Here is a 12,616-nt window from a genome sequence, read left to right on the forward strand (position 1 = left end):
AGCAGATGGCAATTCTCAGCTCCTAAAGGCTGCCTACATTACTTGCTGTGTGTACCCTCCATCTTCAGAGCCAGCAATAGATAAGCTCCTTTGTATCAAATCCCTCTCACTTTTTGAATCTCTTACCAGGAAGAGTGCCATCCTGAGGCAGGATATAGATGGCTCCAGGCTGGACATTTACAACTGGCCTCCTATTTCCTATTTACATTTCTTGGGGCGAGAAAAAGATGGGCTTCAGGCTGGACACTTACAACTAGCCTCCTGTTTGCATTTCCTGAGACAGGGGATAGGTGGGCTCCAGGTTAGATATTTACAACCAGCCTCCTGTTTGCTCTCCGAAATGGAAGTAACAACAGAAACAGGGTAAATAACCAGGCTTTGTCTCCTGTGGACACCTTAAGATAACAGTCATGGCAGGGACAGAGAGGGGCTAGATCCTGTTTGAGTAAAGGATCAAGAGGTCATATATTTCCCATCCCTGGGGTAAGGGAGACACTGCACATGCGCAGAAAGGCTCCTTGGGGGTCAAAAGTCAGGGGACAATGCCAGGCCATAATGAGTCTTGCTTCTCCCAGATGCCTTTGCGTTGAGATCCATCTTGGCTGAAGGGTGCATGCACACGTAGGGGGAGGGTCCTAAAACAAATTAGCCAGGGGGGACAAAACAAGATGATTGGCCAGAAGGTAAACAAAGCCCCAGAAGAACTGGCCTATATAAATGACTTGACCGCCTCTTCACTGTGCTCCTCCTCATTAGGGAGGACGCCCACACCCTTTCTCTCCGGGTGTGCATCTCTGCCTTGCTTCTGTCTTAACAAACTGTTTCTCTGTGTGCTCTCCCACTTGTTGTTGTGCTGTGTCTCTAATAATAAACTTTGTACCTGTTTTTACAGTTTTTGCCTCCATGAGAAATGCATTTTTCACTGGGGGCAAGAGCCAGGGGGTCTGGTGGCTAGGATTCCTGGTTTTCATTCAAGCTACCCAGGTTCAGTTCCTGGGTAGGGAATTAAGATCTTGCTTCAAGCAACCGCTCACTGCTGCCTCTCCAAGATAATCCCTTTTAAGGGTTCAACCGATTAAGTCAGACCCACAGGTATGAACTGACTTGTGTCATCCCAAAATTCATATGGTGAAGCCCTAACTCTCAGTGTGACTGTATATGAAGATAGGGCCTTTAAGGAGATAACTAAGGATAAATGATTTATAAGGGTGGAGTCTTAATCCAATATGCCTGATGTCCTTATAAAAGGAAGAGATGCTGGAAAAGCATGTGCTCAGAGGAAAGGGCCATGTGAGAACACAGCTAGAAGGCAACCATCTGCAAGCCAGGAAGAGAGGCCCCGACAGAAACCAACCCTGGTGGCACACTGATCTTGGATTTCCAGCCTCCAGAACTGTGAGCAAATAAATTTCTGTTGTTTAACCCACCAAGTCAGTGGTATTCTGTTATGGCAGCCTGAGCGGACTAATATATCTGCTAAGAATAATCTCCTTTTCTTTGAGTAAATTGTGCCATATAAGATAAACTAATCATGGAGTTGATATCTCATTGTATTCACAAGTCTCTCCCACACAAGATGTGTGGATTATAGAAGGGTGTGGATCATTAGGCGTCATTTTTTAGTCTGTCTATTACAGCAGCTTCATTTGTTATAGCAAAAATAAAAAATATGGAAGCAACTCAAATTGAATAAACAAAGGATGGTACATCCATACAAGTTACTACTCAGCAATAAAATGGAAGAAGTGTTGATGCACACAACAGCTTGGATAAGTGCTGAGTGAAAGAAGCCAGTCTCAAAAGTTATATATTGTATGATTATATATACATACAATATGTAATTATATATGTGTATATATATATGCATATATATGATATATAATCACATATAACCATATATATATATATATATATATGTGGCATGGCATTCAGAAAAAGACAAAACTATAAGGATGGAGAATAGATCAACGATTGTCAGGGGTTTGGGTGGGAAACTATTTGACTACAGATAGGCTGTATGAAAAAGTTTTCTGGGGGCATGGGACTGTTTTCAACCCTGATTATGATGGTAGTTACGCAAATCTAAACGTGTTAAAACTCATAGACCTGTACAACAAATCAATTTTACTGCATGATAATTTAAAAATAATAAAAATAATTTACCTCTAAGGATATCTTATAAATTCCATGAAGTGACAAAATGAAACATTTTGTAACTTTTAAATTTATTGATAGTAAAAAGTAAAACTTTATAGCCACAATCTTGACACCTGAATTATTAAAATTCAGAAAATATTTAGAGATGTAGAGCCATTGGATTAATAATTTAAATTTTTTTTACAACCAAAATGCTAAATTTTCAGATGAATTCCTTAGAAGATTGTGGCCATTCCAAGCTACATTAAAATGTGGTCAACTTTACCACTCCAGAAAAGGGTCTCGACTTGTATCACATTTTACCGAATCACACCTGGAACTCCTTGTTGCAATGTGTTAATCCACCAAAGCAGTCATACTATTGTCTATTACTCTTTTAGTTTCACCATCACATCTTTACTCCACACAGAGATACATTTAATTTCAATGCCTATGTCAGATTGATAACTGGAAGTGATATGTCACTCTAAAATGAGGAAAGCTGTCCACAAGCAGTTGCTCGAGAAGCTAAAAATACATTTTCACAGCTGACGTGTTAATGGGGAAATTAACTCTGCCAGCAACATGAAACGAGAACGTCAAGGCATTTTGAGCATTTGAGAGGCAGCTGATCTCCATTTCACTGGTATTTACCCGTGCTGCGCTGAGACCTCTGGCTGGGGACCAGCCTGCTACCTCTACTGTGACTGTAAGGCCCCCAGTCCATCTCTGTGCTGAGGGCAGAAGACTGGAGGAACCAGCAGGGCTTTCAAGATACATCTTTCCTCCTACCTCCCGCGGAGAGAGAAAACAGCGCTTTTCTGTGAGGGGAAAACCTGCTACTCTATATATGAATGAGCTAGATGTTGTCAATAAAGCCTTCGGAAAGAAGGAAGCCTAAAAATAATAACCAGCTCACTTGGCAGATTTCCCAAGATATTAAAGCAGCATCCTCAGTTTCAAGGCCACCGTCGCCACCGATTTCTCCCGAAGTTCACTAGGTCAGGGACCTCTAGTGCCCGGAGGAGCCGGTCAGGGAGGAGGAATGTGGGGGGAGAGTGAGGAAATGGCTACAGGACTCGAAGATACGAAGATACACGGGATAAGAGGCTCAGCCTTGCCTTCGAGTTACTACGGCTCTTTCTTCTTGGTCCTGAGTTATCCTTTTTGTCTATTTTCATTGACTGAATAATGGCATCCTTGCAAAAATTCACTCCACCCGTTGCTCTGTGATCACAGAAGGGCAGATGTATCGTAACTGGATCTTCATTGCTGTCTGAGGTGGAGCACGTCACCGCTTTCAGAGTAAATGAAGAGGATATACCGAATTCAGAGCAAGAGTCTCCTGTAAATGAGCACACCGTAGTCTGGAGCATCGCCTAAGTGTAGACTGAGTGTAAATGGCCTTCGGCGGAGTATGTAAATAATTTATTAGGCAGGAAATGAGAATCGGCCATTTTACTATTAGAAACATAGTGAGATTCTTTTTTTCTTTATAAGAAAGCTTTTCATGACAGAGGAGAATCAATCATCTGATCAAATGCCTTTTCGGCCTTTTGAAACAGCAGAGTGCTAATGCATTTTCCCTTCTTCCTCTTCATAAATGTGAATTCTTATTACACACGCTCTATTGTTGGTAAAGAGAAACAATCTGGCTTCAGAGTGAGCAGGACACTCTCGGAGGTTCATTAGAAATATAGCAGATTATTATATATATTATATAAACTAATTATATATATGGTAGATCATATATAGTATATACGGTATAGCATATATAGTATATACTCTGACCTTATGTGCAACAACTTAACCCCTTCTCTCAATATTTTTAAAAAGAATTTTAAAGTCCAATACTTCAAGAGTAGGATTCTAATTCATTACAATGAAGGATTTTTTTTTTCAGAGTATCTGAACTGGCAAATCTGTACTTGAGCAGCATCAACCTTCTGAACTCTTTCTCTAGTCTCTCCAACCAAAAAACAGAAGTTTCCCTAAAATTCCCTGAGATTAATTATCATATAGGCATACACACACACCTGTATTTGTTGTATTAACACTTTTCAAATTTAAATCATTCCCAGAAGGGAAGGTTCAGTTACTTAATAATCAGTTATTATTCCTTTAACCTTGATTGGGAGGAAAAGGGGAGAAAGTTAGACAGAGACAGAGGCAGAGGAATTAGGAAAAGTTGGTTCGAAAAAAAGAAATTTGAGACAGGGGCAGCAGGAAAGAATTTCCCTCTTTGGCCTACAGCGTTTACCACAAGTGTTGCTGATAAAGTCTTCGATGAGAGATTTCTGGGGATTTGGGGCCGGGAAAGTCCTGAGGTGTCAGCACTTAACTCAGGTGTCTGTGATTCACAGGAGCCTCCTAGAATTATATTACAAGAAAAATGTAATGGTGTCTGTCTTGGATTTTGTGATTTTTACCATTTTCTTTGTGTTGTTCTATACATTCCACAATGTAGAAATTATTCAAATATTAAATACTGTTAAAATGATCATTCACACAATTTTAGGTGTTATCATAAATTCAACTCTGTCTCCAAGCAGGGCTCACCATTTAATGAGTTACTCCTCAGAATTGTTAGCACCTTAAAAAATAGCACATTGATTTTTCATGATTATATAAATAATATTATTAGGGAACTTAGATAAGCTAGAGGAGTGAAAACAGATTTAAAGGATGTACCTATAACTTTATTGTTCCAATATCCACAGTTAACCAACGTTAATACTTTATATATTTTCATATTTTTATTATAGAACTAATGATAATAATAATAATGGTTAAGTGTTTTCTTTGTGCCAGACCAGTCTTAAGTATTAAATGTATTAGCTAATTTACTGTTTACCCAACCCCACTTGTATGTATATCATTACCTCCATTTTACAAGTGGGGAATCAGAAGCCTTGCACAATTGGGTAACTTGGCTAAGGTCCTGTAGTTAGAGATACAGCCGGGATTTGGGCCCAGGGGGCGTGGCTTCAGAGTCTCACTGTTTAACCACTCTAAGATGCCTTAAATGCGTGCGTGCCTGTGTGTGAGTGTGTGTATATCTTGGGTGACTCATGGATTTAACCAATATACAACTTAAGGCTTGTAGCCCAAAGCTGCTTGAAAACCAGTCAAAAGGGTAAGTTGGGTAATCTTCCCTTGTCACCATATGGACATTTTGACAGATTCTATGACTTATTTGCATCTTCTCACCAAGAAAACCTCTCAATAGAAAACCCCAACACTTACCGTCTGCTGGGTTAAAATTGTTCTCCTGTCTATACATCCCTAACCAAACCTGGATTTTATGTACCCATCTAAAAAGAGAAAGTTGTATTTCAATTTTGTATTTCTTTCATTGTATTTAATTTTGAGCATCTTGCCATGTGATTGCATTTTTTGTGTGTGGTTAGTGTGACTGAGGAACTGAATTTTTAATTTTATTTATATTTTTTCCAGCTTTATTGAGATATGATTGACGTATAACATTGTATAGGTTTAAGATGTACAGTGTGTTGACTTGATACAATTATATATTGTAAAATGATTATACAGCATAGCATTAGCTTACTCCTCCATCACATCACATAATTACCATTTCTTTTTCTGTGATGAGAACATGTAAAATCTATTCTCTTAGCAACCTTCAAGCATATAATACAGTATTATTAACTATAATCACCATGGTGTACATTAGATCCCCAGAACTTACTCATCTTATAACTGGAAGTTTGTACTCTTTGACCAACATCTGTCCATTTCCTCCACCCCTCAGCAACTGGTAACCACCATTCTAGTCTCTATTTCTATTAACTGGGTTCTTTTATCATATAGTATTTATCTTTCTCTGTCTGACTTTCCTCACTTAGCATACTGTCCTCAAGGTCTATCCATGCTAAATACCGTACACCTTAAACCATACACAAAAATCAACTCAAAATGGTTTGAAGACTTGAACTTAAGACCTGAAACCATAAAACCCAAAAAAATAAACATAGGAGAAAAGGTCTTTGACACTGGTCTTGGCAGTGATTTTTTGGATCGTCAAAAGGCAACAAAAGCAAAAATAAGTGGGACTACATCAAACTAAAAACCTCCTTCTCAGCAAAGAGAACCAACAACAAAATCAAAATTCCATTCCTATGAAATGAGAGAAAATATTTGCAAATTATATATCTGATAAGGGGTTGGTTAGTATCCAAAACATATACTTGTACCACCTGATAGCCAAAAATTAAACAGTCTAATCAAAAAATGAGCAGAGGTACAGAATAGACATTTTTCCATAGAAGATGTACAAATGGCTAAGAGCTACATGAAAAGGTGCTCTACATCATTAATCATCATGGAAATACAAATCAAAATCAGAATGAGATATCACCTCACATTTGTTGAAATGACTATCTTCAAAAAGACAGGAGTTAACAAGTATTGGTGAGGATGTGGAAAAAGGGAACCCTAGTGCACTATTGATGAAAATGTATATCAGGGAGCCACTATGGAAAATATTATGGAGGTTCCTCAAAAAATTAAAAATAGAACTAACTATATGATCCAGCAATCTCTCTTCTGGGTACATATCCAAAGGAAATGAAACTAAGATCTCAGAGAGATATCTGAACTCCCAAGTTCATTACAGCATTTTTCATAAGAAAAGCATTTTTCCAAGATACAGGGAAAAAACCCTAAGTTTCTATCAACAATGAATGGATAAAGAAGACATGATTTTATTTATGCATATATATATATATATATATATATATAAAATTTATATATTTCAATTATATATTTTATTTATATATGTTATATATATACAATATGTGTATATATATAAAATTATATATTTTATATATATATATATAAATATATATATAAATATATATATAATAATATCAGCAAGTGTGATGCCTCCCGCTTTGTTCGTCTTTCTCAAGATTGCTTTAGCTATGCAGGATCTTTTGTGGTTCCATAAGAATTTTAGAACTGCTTTTTCTATGTGAAAAATGCCATTGGAATTTTTTTTCTTTTGGAGTATAATTGCTTTACAGTGTTGTGTTAGTTTCTGCTGTACAGTGAAGTGAATCAGCTATATGTATACATATATCCCCTCCCTCTTGGACCTCCCCCCCCCACCTCACCCATCTAGGTCATCACAGAGCACCGAGCTGAGCTCCCTGTGCTATACAGCAGGTTCCCACTAGCTATCTATTTTACACATGGTAATGTATTTATGTCAAACCTAATCTCCCAATTCAGCCCACCCTCCCCTTCCCCGCTGTGTCCACACATCCATTCTCTACGTCTGCCTTTCTATTCCTGCCCTGCAAATAGATTCATCTGTACCATTTTTCTAGATTCCATATATATGTGTTAGCATACGGTATTTGTTTTTCTCTTTCTGACTTACTTCACTCTGTATGACAGACTCTAGGTCCATCCACATCGGATAAAGAAGATGTGGTACATATATATAATAGAATATTACTCACCCATAAAAAGAAATGAAATTGGGCCATTGGAATTTTTATAAGGATTGCATTGAATCTGTAGATGGCTTTGGATATTATGGGCATTTTAACAATATTAATTCTTCCAATCCATGAGCGTGAAGTATCTTTCCATTTATTTGTGCCTTCTTCAGTTTCTTTCATCAGTGTCTTATGGTTTTCAGTGTACAGATCTTTCGCCTCTTCAGTTAAATTTATTCCTAAGTATTTTATTCTTTTTGATACTATTGTAAATGGATTTGTTGACTTAATTTCTCTTTCTGATAGATCACTGTTAGAATACAGAAACACAGCTGATTTATTTCCTTCCCATCACCAGATCCTTCCTTATGTCACCAGGGTTTTGGCAATAGCTGTGTCCCTCTAAGGCCATGCCTCATTTCTGATAGCCGCTAGCATGCATGACTAGTTCTTACCAGACTCTCCTAACACCCTTTCTTCTCTGTGCCACCTCAGGCATAAGAAGTAATGCCTCTCAGCTGACGTTAGTCTTTGGAGACTTCATAATTGCTTGTTTGTTCTTTAAACCTGCCCAAACCTATGAAAATTGTCCATTCATTATGTTAAATTTGACCATTTGATGGAGGCTTTTCTCTACTTCTGGAAGCCTATCTGATACTCTCATTTATCCAAAGGTTCTTATAAAGAAATGTATGGTATAAGCTATGCAAATAGAGTTATCATTAGTAGAATGTAGGCTTTAAAATATTCACTAATAACTGTCACAGAGAGAATACAGTAAATGCATTTAGTAAGAATTTTTTCAAGGGGAGTAGACCCAGAATCTTCTATCTATACATTCCCTACCCTCTATCTTCAAGGGATCACCTACAGCCAGATATTCTAAATTCTGAAGCCCTGAGATCAGCTTTACATTTAATTTCTTTTCACCCACATGAACAGCCAGTTGCCAAGTCTAGCCATATTTTCTGTGGCAGTGCTAGATTTCATGCAAAGCTCCTTGTCCAAGTCTTGACTCTGGCTTTCTCTAAAGCACGACATAATTTAAAATTATTTTCCATTTGCCATTTTAGATATTTTGCATTGTCACTCACAGAAATTCAGGAGCACCCCAGGGTTGGATATAAACTTGTAACCTTCAACATTTCTGCCTACAAAGTGTCAATAACGTATTTGTCCTTATCTCTCTTTATCTTTTTACCCTGAAAATTCTGTTTTTGTTAATCCCTTGAAATGAGGTCCCCCTTTTAAACCTAACAACCTTTGAATAAATCATTCCAAACTTATGGGTACAATCCTCAATTCTTTTTTTTGTTTTTTTTTTTTGGCTGCGTTGGGTCTTCGTTGCTGCGTGCGGGCTTTCTCTAGTTGCGGCGAGCGGGGGCTACTCTTCATAGTGGTGCGCGGGCTTCTCATTGTGGTGGCTCCTCTTGTTGCAGAGCACGGGTTCTAGGTGCATGGGCTTCAGTAGTTGTGGCATGTGGGCTCAGTAGTTGTGGCTCGTGGGCTCTAGAGCACAGGCTCAGTAGTTGTGGTGCATGGGCTTAGTTGCTCCGCGGCATGTGGGATCTTCCCGGACCAGGGCTCGAACCCATGTCCCCTGCATTGGCAGGTGGATTCTTAACTACCGCCAGGGAACTCCCCAATCCTGAATTCTTGACCAGAAATCATCTTCATCAGTTCCTATATAGCATACATTTCTATAGAATCATAGACTGTAGAATACTTTGGAAAAATTAATGGTAGTTTAGTCTAACCATTAGCTTTTTACTGTTTTCCCATTTAGCTTTCTTCAATCAGTGTCAGTTTTACCAACCAAAAGAACTGTTTCTCTATGTACAGCTTGCTGACCAGGGCTATCTGTGAAGGACACTGCCTTTGAGGATAGGAATAAGAGGAGGAAGTAGCCAAGACCTGCTGCATGCTAAACGGGGTGTCACTATTTATAGTTTTCATTCCAGAGTGCTGTACCCCCCAAAATGAGGCAAAATTGGGGAATCAGGAGAATAGTGTAGAAGTCTGGGCATAAAATTCAAGAATGTATCTTTAAGGAGTTAAGCACAGGCAGGAAGAAAGCAGCAAAAAGGGAAATGAAATATAATGTGTGTGATGGATAAAATCCTCTATCCTGTATATTGCCCTGGTGTGCCTCACTGACAGTGGGTGGGACTATAAAGGGGCTGTCTTTTCATTTGGCTGTCCTGTGAGGTGCTTCTGTGTCAGCGCTTCTTCAGAAGCGGGAGGGGTTTATAGGCTGTCACCCCATGGGACATCGGCAGAAGACCTCAGGAGTCCAGAATGGCCTGAGCATCCCTTCCTGTGTCTTGGCATCCCTTCACTAATGACTGGGGTAGGCAGGTTGCTAAGAGAAGCAGAGAGCTGAACAACTATCTGTGAAAGATCTGAGTTAAAGTCCCTCAGGGTTTAACTGAAAGGAGGCAAACTAGCCTTATGAAAGAGAGAGGTAGAGGGAGAGAGAGAGGGGAAGAAAGAGAGAGGGAGGGAGGAAGGAAGGAAAGAAGGAAGGAAGGGAGGAGAAAAAGGAAGAGGGAGGAATGAAGGAAGGAAGGGAGGAAGGAAAAAAAGAAGGCAGGGAGGGAGGGAGAGAAAGAAAACTAGAGTACAAAATAGGCAACCAGAGCAGAAGCCACTCTGTGTCTGGGAAACTCAAATGTAGGGAGCCTGCAGCTTCGGGCACCCTTGGTACATCAGATACGAGGATTAAAGAGGCAATATATTTTGCCAGACCTGGGTATGAAGCTAATAGGTTACCAGCTGTGGTCAAAATCTAGTCAAGATCAGAAACTAGATGTGGCTGAGCATACAATTTGAGCAATCTCAGTGTGTGCAGCTGAGTGAAACTCTGATAAGAGAGGGATGAACACTCCCTATTAAGGTGAGGAGCACACAGTGAATAGAATGATTATTGGTCAATATTCATTGGTAACCCAAAAGAGTACTAGCAATTTAATCACAGTGCGAATTCTCATTAATTTTTGGTGACTTACAAAAAAGCACCCTTAAGGGAACTTTTCATTCTTCCTATTTTCCGCTTGCATTTCACAGTTTGTCTTTGGGCATATCAAGGTTGGGAATCCCCAAATGTTTCTCTTTGGAAAGAATTTGAGTGGCTCTGGACAGATGGAAAATGGACCATCTGGTGTTATCACTGCATGCGTTGTTAAGTCTAGATAACATAAGGGTGATTGGCCAACTGCCCAGATAACACCACCAATTCTCTGGATTTACTGATTTTTTTTTTTCCCAAGAACTACTCTTCATCATGGGAATTTATTTTCAAGCAGAACATTGTTCTGATTTGCTCAGAAGAAGAAAAACAAATTTAAAAGAATGAAAGAGCAAGATTTTAAAATGCAGTATTTATTTTTTACTGCATGTCTCTGACTAACCTTTTAGTTTCCTAGAATTGTTAAAGTCAGCAACAGTGGGACCTTAACAGGATCAAACCTTATAGAATGATCCAAATACTATACACTTGAGTGAATGTGGTATATCTTTTTTTTTTTTCTATTTGGTATATATTTTTCCAAACAAGGAGATTCCTTTTGCAAGGCTGTCATAGTGGAATTCTCACTAGATGCCGTAACATACTAGAAAAATTTTTTTCCTTTACTCTCTTTTTTATAATTTATTTATTTTATTCATTTATTTTTGGCTGCGTTGGGTCTTTGTTGCTGCGCGCAGGCTTTCTCTAGTTGTGGCAAGTGGAGGCTACTCTTCCTTGCAGTGTGCGGGCTTCTCATTGCGGTGTCTTCTCTTGTTGTGGAGCACAGGCTCTAGAGCGCAGGCTCTGTAGTTGAGGCGCACGGGCTTAGTTGCTCCGCGGCATGTGGGATCTTCCCGGACTAGGGCTCGAACCTGTGTCTCCTGCATTGACAGGCGGATTCTTAACCACTGCACCACCAGGGAAGCCCTTCCTTTACTTTCTTACCTGCTGAGTCCTCAAGAGGTATAAAAAATAAATAGCTACAAGTACAGCAAAAAAGAAGTCTAATGATTCCAGAAAGGGTATCACTAATTGGACTACTGTTGTCAAGTCACCTTTAAGGAAATGTTTGCACAGTGACCTACAGGCACTTTGTGCCTTGAAAGAAACAGGTCTTCTGACCCTAATACATTGCTGAACCTGACATTTAAGAGATGACCTAAGTAGGATCCCAAATAAAAGACTCACCCAAGGACTTGTGGACAGAGACCATAACTTTCTTGTCCATTAAGTTTTCTGAATACTTAATATAGAGCTTGATATAGAGTAATAATTCCAAGAACAAAAGAACAAACTATTTTCCTATCTGACCCCACCTCTCTCCTAGACTTATTTTTTCTCTTTTATTTCTCTTGTTTAACAAACTTTTTATTTCATTTTATCATCATTTCTTTATCTTACTGTTTCTCCTGATATATATGGTCCCAAATTTCCTAGGTTTGACACCAACTTTTCTCTAGGTATGCTTCATCTGCCCATTTATGTTTGATGCATTTTTAGCACCCATAGGTAGCATACCCCTGGGCATGACAGGGTCCCAAACATACTCTTTTCTTCACATGTTCCTTGTAGCTTACTCCCCCCAACAATCAAAAATTCATGTGCCAGGAACCACCTTATCTAGATTCATGGTTCCTAAAGAAGATTTAGTTCTTGTGATATAATTGATTGAAGAAGATAAATTAAGGCTTATTTTCTGAAAATTGTCTTTTTTATGACATAACTTCTCAACTGAGGCTGGACAAATATGATTGAGGCCAACTTTGATATCCAATGCCATTTATTGGAATTGACTCCTAGAGCAGAACATGAAATGAGAAGTCAGCAACTCTTAATGGCCAACAGTCTATGTCAGGGCATCTCCCATAGACTAAATGTGTCCATCCCATCCATGATTCATATATTAAATCCTAAAACCCAGTGTGATGGTATTTGGAGGTGGGGCCTTTGGGAGGTGAGTAGGTCATGAGGGCCGAGCCCTCATGAACGGGGTTAGTACCATTATAAA

The 12,616-nt window shown here is 39.0% G+C and overlaps 1 long non-coding RNA gene and 1 pseudogene across 3 annotated transcripts in view; both read left to right on the forward strand.

Annotated features, from left to right (window-relative positions):
* Positions 1-12,616, forward strand: part of LOC309652666 — an 857,026-nt gene that overhangs the window by 246,882 nt on the left and 597,528 nt on the right. The window lies entirely within an intron of this gene.
* The window catches only part of LOC309652561 (melanoma-associated antigen B16 pseudogene), a 392,313-nt pseudogene that overhangs the window by 33,320 nt on the left and 346,377 nt on the right, over positions 1-12,616 (forward strand). The window lies entirely within an intron of this gene.

The sequence above is a fragment of the Balaenoptera physalus genome (genome assembly GCF_965194825.1).
Source record: "Balaenoptera physalus genome assembly, chromosome: X".
Taxonomy (NCBI): Eukaryota; Metazoa; Chordata; class Mammalia; order Artiodactyla; family Balaenopteridae; genus Balaenoptera; species Balaenoptera physalus.